The following is a 7,399-nucleotide window of genomic DNA, read 5'->3' as shown; positions in this document are numbered from 1 at the left end:
ATTTAAATAAATAATTCTTCCTTTTTAAATTATAAATAAATAAACCTTCCTATTTCAAAATTTAATTAAATAATACTTCTTTTTTTAAAATTATAAATAAATAAACCTTCGTTTTGTTTATTAAATTTGAATAAATAACCATTTTTTTTTTTAATTTGAATAAATAATCATTTCTTTTTCCAAATTTGAATAAATAACCTTCTTTTTTTCTAAATTTGAAATAATGACCCCTTTTTTTTTGTGTGCTGGTGGTGTTACCACAGGTTTGTGTATGCGTCTAGTGTGGTTGGGAGTCAAAGACTCTTAAACTGCCGCTGGATAGCTTATATTCATAGGTGAAAAGAAAGCTGAGTGCGTAAGTCTTTCCTTCCAGTATATAGCCTCTACACTAACAAGACTTCTACAGTGCCTCCCCGTGACAGCACACGGTAACTAGGATCTAGTGTCCTAGGCTTGACTGTAGAGGATCTCGGAGTAGCAAGGACCCTAGAGATGAAGTGTGTAGGCCGATCGACATGCGGACATCCCTAGCACTCATCACCCTTGCCCCAGTTATGGGTCAAATAGCAGGCTGAATGATGGTCATCAGCCTTGAAAGGATGTCTAGGAAAAGAAAACTCTTGATATAAATTTTTTGGTAGATTTGACTTGTCAGCCTTGGTCTGCAATTGATTTAAAGGAAACAAAGCTTGAGTAAAGATTCTCTGGTTCTCCAGGTTTGGGATTGAGAAATATGTCAACAACCTATCCTTGTAAAAAGGAAGAATGATTATAGACTGATTAATCTCCCAGATGAGGAACATCACAACTGGGTCTGCATGAAGCTTTGACATTCAAAAGACAAGGTAAATATGCATAAGGTACATGTAGTAGATGTCCAGTCATTTCATTTGAGTAGTTATGATTTTGATGTTTAAATTCACATTTGGATATAGTATTACATAATTCCACAATATAATTAACATGCAGCACCAAAAATATTCATTGATGTTCTGTTTAAGGGTAGAAAAACATTTTCAACATCTTTAGTATGCATTTTTTTATTTATCAAATAAAACAGTCCGATATGTTTCAGTTATTTTCAATGCAAGTTTCTATATTAAACACTATAATAGACTTGATCTTAACTTTTTTTTAAGAATGATTGAATCTTGTCTTGAAATCTGAAAATGGTTGATGTATACTTTTTAAGGGAGGGTAGGGGGTCTAAAAAAGTGTATGCCCTGTTTTGTATACTTTGGAAAATGGTTGACAATTAATGATGACCCCTATATATTATATCAACCCAACAGAATGTAGAATTTTAACAATGGTGCTCCTGAAAGAATAGGAAGGGTACACAGTTCCTGCTCCACAGGTTACAATTAACAGTTATGACCAAAATATGTATTACAAATAAGAATTCATAGGTGGAAAAAAAATCATGCATAAACTAAAAATAAAAAAATATAAAAATTCACAAGAATTAGCCTAGTAAATTAAGAACTTATTATGCCATGATAATATGCATGTATATGATAAAATGTTATGTATTAGTAAGTTATAAGTTATTATTTATTATAGTGACATGTGAATCATAACATACATCTAAACAATTACATGTATATACATAGCAATTTGATATTTACACCTGGCCCATTGGACCTATATGTCACTTTAGCAATATTGTATCTAATTTAACTGCTATGATTAGATGTTAATTAATTGACTAAATTCCATATACATGTATATATATCGAAATAAGATTGGTATAATTGCCAATGAGACAACTGACTCCACCAGAGACTAAAAGATATATAAGTTAACCACTATAGGTCAACATACGGCCTTCAATAAGTGTTTAAAACTATCACAGTTATGGATTTAATTTTTTTTCAGTTATCCTGGATATTTTGAAAACACGTAAATGATTTACTGAAGGAAAATCGAAGGAAAGTAGGACCTGAATGTAAAATAATACCAACTTGAAGGTATGTATGTTGACTGTAACAATAAATCCTTGTTTCAAGGTAACAGTAAAGATAATGAACGGTTCTAGTTTATTGCTTTTATAATAATACGATACCTTATTACAGATATAAAAATATGAAGATGTGGTATGATTGCAATTTTGAAAACTCTCCACAAGAAACCAAATGACATATAAATTAACAGCTATAGGTCACAATTCTGCCTTCAAAAATGAGTAAAACCCATACCACATATCAGCTAAAAAATGAAAATTGTAAAAATGAAAATTGTAAAAAAAATCGAAAACCTTATTCATGTTCAAAATAATGAACAAATCACAGCAACAAACATTTACCACTGAATTACAGGCACATACAGAGTGTGGCAGGGTTAAACTAGTTTGAAGGCATATTGCCTTATCCATCAAATCTTTGGTTGAAGGAAAATTTTCAATCCATGGTGCCTGAAAAAATTGACATGTTTATTTTAAACAAATCTGAAGTAAAATATAAGTACAATGGTGGCATTTCATACTTAAGATGCCATTAGATTTAATACAATTCTGAACTGCTTCATATGAAGAATTTCTTTAGCCTCTATCTCCTGGTTACCCCATATATGGATAAAATGTAAATATCTTCTGACATCAACATTTTTATGTTATTTTGTGAATTTTAGTTTGTTTTGAATGAAATGTTATTTTCTATTTGTAGACAAAGTGTGCTTGTTAATTTAGAAATCAACTGAAGCAAAAGAAGAAGAATGGATTCTGATGCTCTGAGGAACTTGGAAACACTTATTGACAAAAAAATATGTAGTATAATACAATTATGTTTAAAGAGAGAGATAGAAAAAGGGTGAGAGCCAGTTGTAAAGATTTATTCTTTTAAACCAGATATGCTGATAACATTTGAATTTCATAGGCCTACAGTTCCCCCCTATATGGTCTTAGTTAATACATGTACTAGGTGTTTAATGTAAGACTTTGATGTGACGTTTGAGAACAATCAGCTGCCATTGGTTTAAATCTATTTTTATGCCCTTTCAGTTGGGGGGGGGGGGGGGGGAGGATATTGTTTTACTCCTGTCCTTACCCTCTACCATCCTTTTATAGGTATATAGATATAAGAAGATCTGAAATTGGTGACAATGAGACAACTCTCATCCAATTTATATGTAGTATAGATAACTACTCCTAGAGTTTAATGAGTTATCTCCCATATTTGTAGGTACTTTTGATATTTTGATATTTCATGATAAGGCTAATGTAAATAGAAGATTTAACTTGTTTTTGAATTTAACAAACTGAGCATAAGTTGTGAGGAATGGAAACTAGCAGGCCGAGTTTAAGGGTTAAGGGGAGGGAATACACTTGTTTATCTTTTCATATGAGCTAGTTTTGTTCACTGCATGGAAGGCCTGCAATAAATTAGAATGTATTAGTTTTATTTATGATTGTTATATATTTGTTGTTAGATATGCTATATAAGATGCAAAAAAGTAAGATGACAGTATTATAGTTCTGTAAATAAAATTAGCTTGTAAGCAGAGGTCTAGATAATGCATTAAGTTGATTGGTCTGACATTGGAATTTCAAATTATATTTATGTCGTCATCATCTACAAAAGTGCTTCCATTCTCAATATTATCTGATATTAAACACCCCTTCCTCCCAATAATGACTTAATTTTTAGTTTAATGAGTTATCTCCAGTATTTATAGGTACTTTGGTAACAGTATTTCATGATAAGGCTAATGCAAATAGGGAGACAACTCTTGTTTTTTGTAGAAAAGAAGATTTAATTTGTTTTCAAATTTAATGGTAAATCCTGTGACTTCGTAAATTTTTTTTTAGCTTTAAAATAATATTTAACACCCTGTCCATGAAATTGAACATTGCTCCTCTTGATTTTAGTAAGTGAATTCTTTTGTAATAGTTTAAAAGAAATGTCAAATAGTATTTCATAATGCATTAGAAGGAATGGTATATTTTATAGAATGCTAGTATTGTTTTACTTGTATGTTTAAAAGTAGTACCAAAAAATGTCATATATTATTTGTTTTACTATATATATATTTACTATTACAAAGTGGAATAACATGAACTTATTTCCCTATTTGCTAGTTCAAAACTATTGTATAAAAGTTGAAATTTCTGTAACAATTAAACACCTATGATTCTTCCCTACAATGTATGAGTTTTTTTTAAAGTGGGGTGTATTTTTTTTTCAATATTGCCATATTCTTATGTCGTAAGTATCAGTATTATATAAGGTGATTGCTACATAAATCTGTTCTCATTTTAATAAATAACATTTATTTGAACTTTTTTATGTTTCTGTAAAATATTATTAAAATAATATTTTGTTCAGCTTTTTAGAAATAATCTACTGTAAATTCAGAAATTATTGCGAGGTTATTATTATTGCGAATAATACGACAGGGTTGTAAACGCAATAATTAAAACTCGCATTTTTAATTTTTTAACTGAATAAAGCATGACTTTTCCAAAAATCGTAAAAATTAAAATCGCATTTAAGTTGAAATTGACAAAATCGCGATAATAAATGAACGCAATAATTTCTGAAGTTACAGTAAGTGTTTCAGTTATTTTGAGAGGAAGAGTTTTGAGTTTAAATCCCTGGCTGGGTCAGACCACACAAAACGAAAAGCTGGTATTTGCTTGTAATAATATTTCAGGTTATATATATCCCTTCAGAATAATATTTTAGGGTATAGTGATTCTATAGATATAAGAAGATGTGGTATGAGTGCCAATGAGACAACTCTCCATCTGCTGAATTATGTTTGGGGTATTGTGATTCCTGTCGATTTTGAGGTTCACTTTTAATTCAATGGTAATTAATTAAACATTTCAAATTGGTTTTTTTTTCGCTTGTTTTTTTTACATAGATAAGGCCATAATGGTTTCTACATTTGAAATTGTATCATGTTTTGTTATATTGGCGCTATCTCTTACAACTTGCTTACAGTGACCTATATTTTTTAACACCTACAGCATGAAAGATGTACCTTCTAATTTGTACTATTAGTATATAGTAATAACATTGTCTGTCATTTGACCCTTGTGTAACCTCGGATCAAGAATATCATGACCTGTTGTTTTGTGCACAATATATAACTTTAAAATGAAGGTACATTGTCTTAAGACAATAATCAACATTTGATTGTTATTTCAAAGCTATGTGGAGGTAATCTGACTAGCATTTGTATGACATAAATGTAACATTTTTCATGCAAAGACTTGCAAGGAAAAATTAATAAAATACCATAAGTTATTATCATTTATTGGAAAAGACTGTACTTTGACACTTTCTTAGCCTTTTCTTTTTGGTTTTACTCTATTGTTGAGTTACTGTCACATTGTATTCACCCAAAAGTCGACATTCTTCCTTGAGCATTTTGAAAAACTTCAAGGAAACCAACTATAACTGGACTATTTACTTGTATAAAAGAAATATTTCACTTCTTGCCACAGGAAACTTTGATGCAATGTTTTTATTGTGGTAGGTTTTCCATTAGTTATTTTATAAACATCATATAAACTTGTCAGTAATAGCATTGTATACTTGATTACATGTATGGGAAGTTAAGTCGCCATCTGTGTTTAGGGTTCACAGATACTATACCTCCCATTTAGGTATAGTAACGTCCCCACCATACATATCAAGTATCTGCTAGTACTGGTATGAACTGAGGGAGATAGATCACTCAGTTGGACCCTGACCGTCAGACCAAGGGTGACTTGGTCAGACTGCGACCGAGTCGTGGTCTAAACCTTTTCTTTGTACCATGCATGAACTGAGTGAGATCGATCACTCAGTTGGACCGTCATGACCAAGGGTGACTTGGTCAGACTGCGACCGAGTCGTGGTCTAAGTACCATACATATCGAGTATCTGCTAGTAATGGTATGAACTGAGTGAGTTCGATCACTCAGTTGACCGTAACCAAGGGTGACTTGGTCAGACTGCGACTGAGTTGCGGTCTAAGTACCATACATCTGCTAGTACTGATATGAACTGAGTGAGTGCGATCACTCAGTTGGACCGTGATCAAGGGAGACTTGGTCAGACCGTGTACCATGTATCCGTTTTACTGGTACACGTTTTTATCCAAATTTTAATTGGGGATGTTTTTAATTTTTATCATAATTTTAATTGGGTAAGTTTTTATTTTTTTTATCCATATTTTAATTGGAAATGTTTTTATCTTTTATCCAATTTTTTTATTGGGGATGTTTTTATCTTTTTATTCATATTTTAATTGGGTAAGTTTTTATATTTTTTATCCATATTTTAATTGGAAATGTTTTTATCTTTTATCCAATTTTTTTATTGAGGATGTTTTTATCTTTTAATTCAAATTTTAATTGGTGAAAATTTTAAACTTTTTATCCAAATTTTATTAAATGTTTTTATCTTTTATTCAAATTTTAATTGGGGAAGGTTTAAATTTTTATCATTATTTTAATTGGGGGTGTTTTTAACTTTTTATCTAAATTTTAATTGGATGTTTTTTTTTAATTTGTTCAATGGGTCAGGTTTATTCATATTGGCTGTATAAGTCATGCTTTAGTCAAATCAGAGACTGTAAAATTGGTACTCCGAAAGGAAGAGACTGGTGGTTCCTGCGGCCATTTGTTTCGGTGAACTAGCACCTTAAAGTCCAGATAACCCTCAGGCCAGCTGGCTAGTACATTAGCAGACAGGTACTTTTGTACCATTTGGCATTTTAAAAACTTTTGGCAATTTTTACTTTTGGACTTTTACTTTCCTATTGTAATTTTTTTTATAATTGTTTTCATTTTTTCTAAAACATTTTTTACACCTTTCTTTTAAATACATATTTTGGCTGCAAAATGGTTATCCAAGGATAATTTCTTTAAACAAAATTTACATCACACATTTTGGCTTATTGTAACTTTGGCTGTTACCTTAATTTTTAAAATAATGATAACCATTTAATATTGAAATAGAAACTACAACTCCAAATTAGCTCAATATTTAAAAAATGAAAATTTTAGATCTTCTTTTAGGTATTGAAATTTTTCATTCTTCCATGCCTGGTACTTCATGATTAAAATCTTTTCATTAACTAACACTTTCATGGGGATATTTAACACACAGAGTAGGCTAATATAGGTAGTTAAGGTTGATATGGATAAGAGAGAAATGGAGGGAGGATGAGGGTAAATAATGAGAGTGGTATGTATGGATATATGTTCTATAGGGAGAAAAAGAAAAAAATGAGTAGATGAGGGTAATATTGAGAGTTGCATGTAAAGTAGTTATGGAGAAAATGTTAATTTCTTTATAAGGGCTTGATGTACTGGTATAATGGAAGTGCTGTTTTCTTTTTTCTCTTGTGTAGTTCTTATTTTCTTAAAAAATCTGGAGTAAACATTTTAACTTCTAAAAGTACTGCT

The 7,399-nt window shown here is 30.7% G+C and overlaps 1 long non-coding RNA gene across 1 annotated transcript; it reads left to right on the top strand.

Moving 5' to 3' along the window:
* Nucleotides 1-203: 203 nt before the first annotated feature.
* Nucleotides 204-4,275, top strand: LOC134718432 (uncharacterized). Its single transcript, XR_010107380.1, has 3 exons — nucleotides 204-845; nucleotides 1,879-1,970; nucleotides 2,664-4,275. It is a non-coding gene; the product is annotated as an uncharacterized LOC134718432 (long non-coding RNA).
* Nucleotides 4,276-7,399: the final 3,124 nt, after the last annotated feature.

This window comes from Mytilus trossulus, chromosome 5 (genome assembly GCF_036588685.1).
Source record: "Mytilus trossulus isolate FHL-02 chromosome 5, PNRI_Mtr1.1.1.hap1, whole genome shotgun sequence".
NCBI classification, from domain to species: Eukaryota; Metazoa; Mollusca; class Bivalvia; order Mytilida; family Mytilidae; genus Mytilus; species Mytilus trossulus.
Note: the sequence above shows the minus strand (reverse complement) of the source record. Positions and strands in the feature narration are given on the sequence as shown.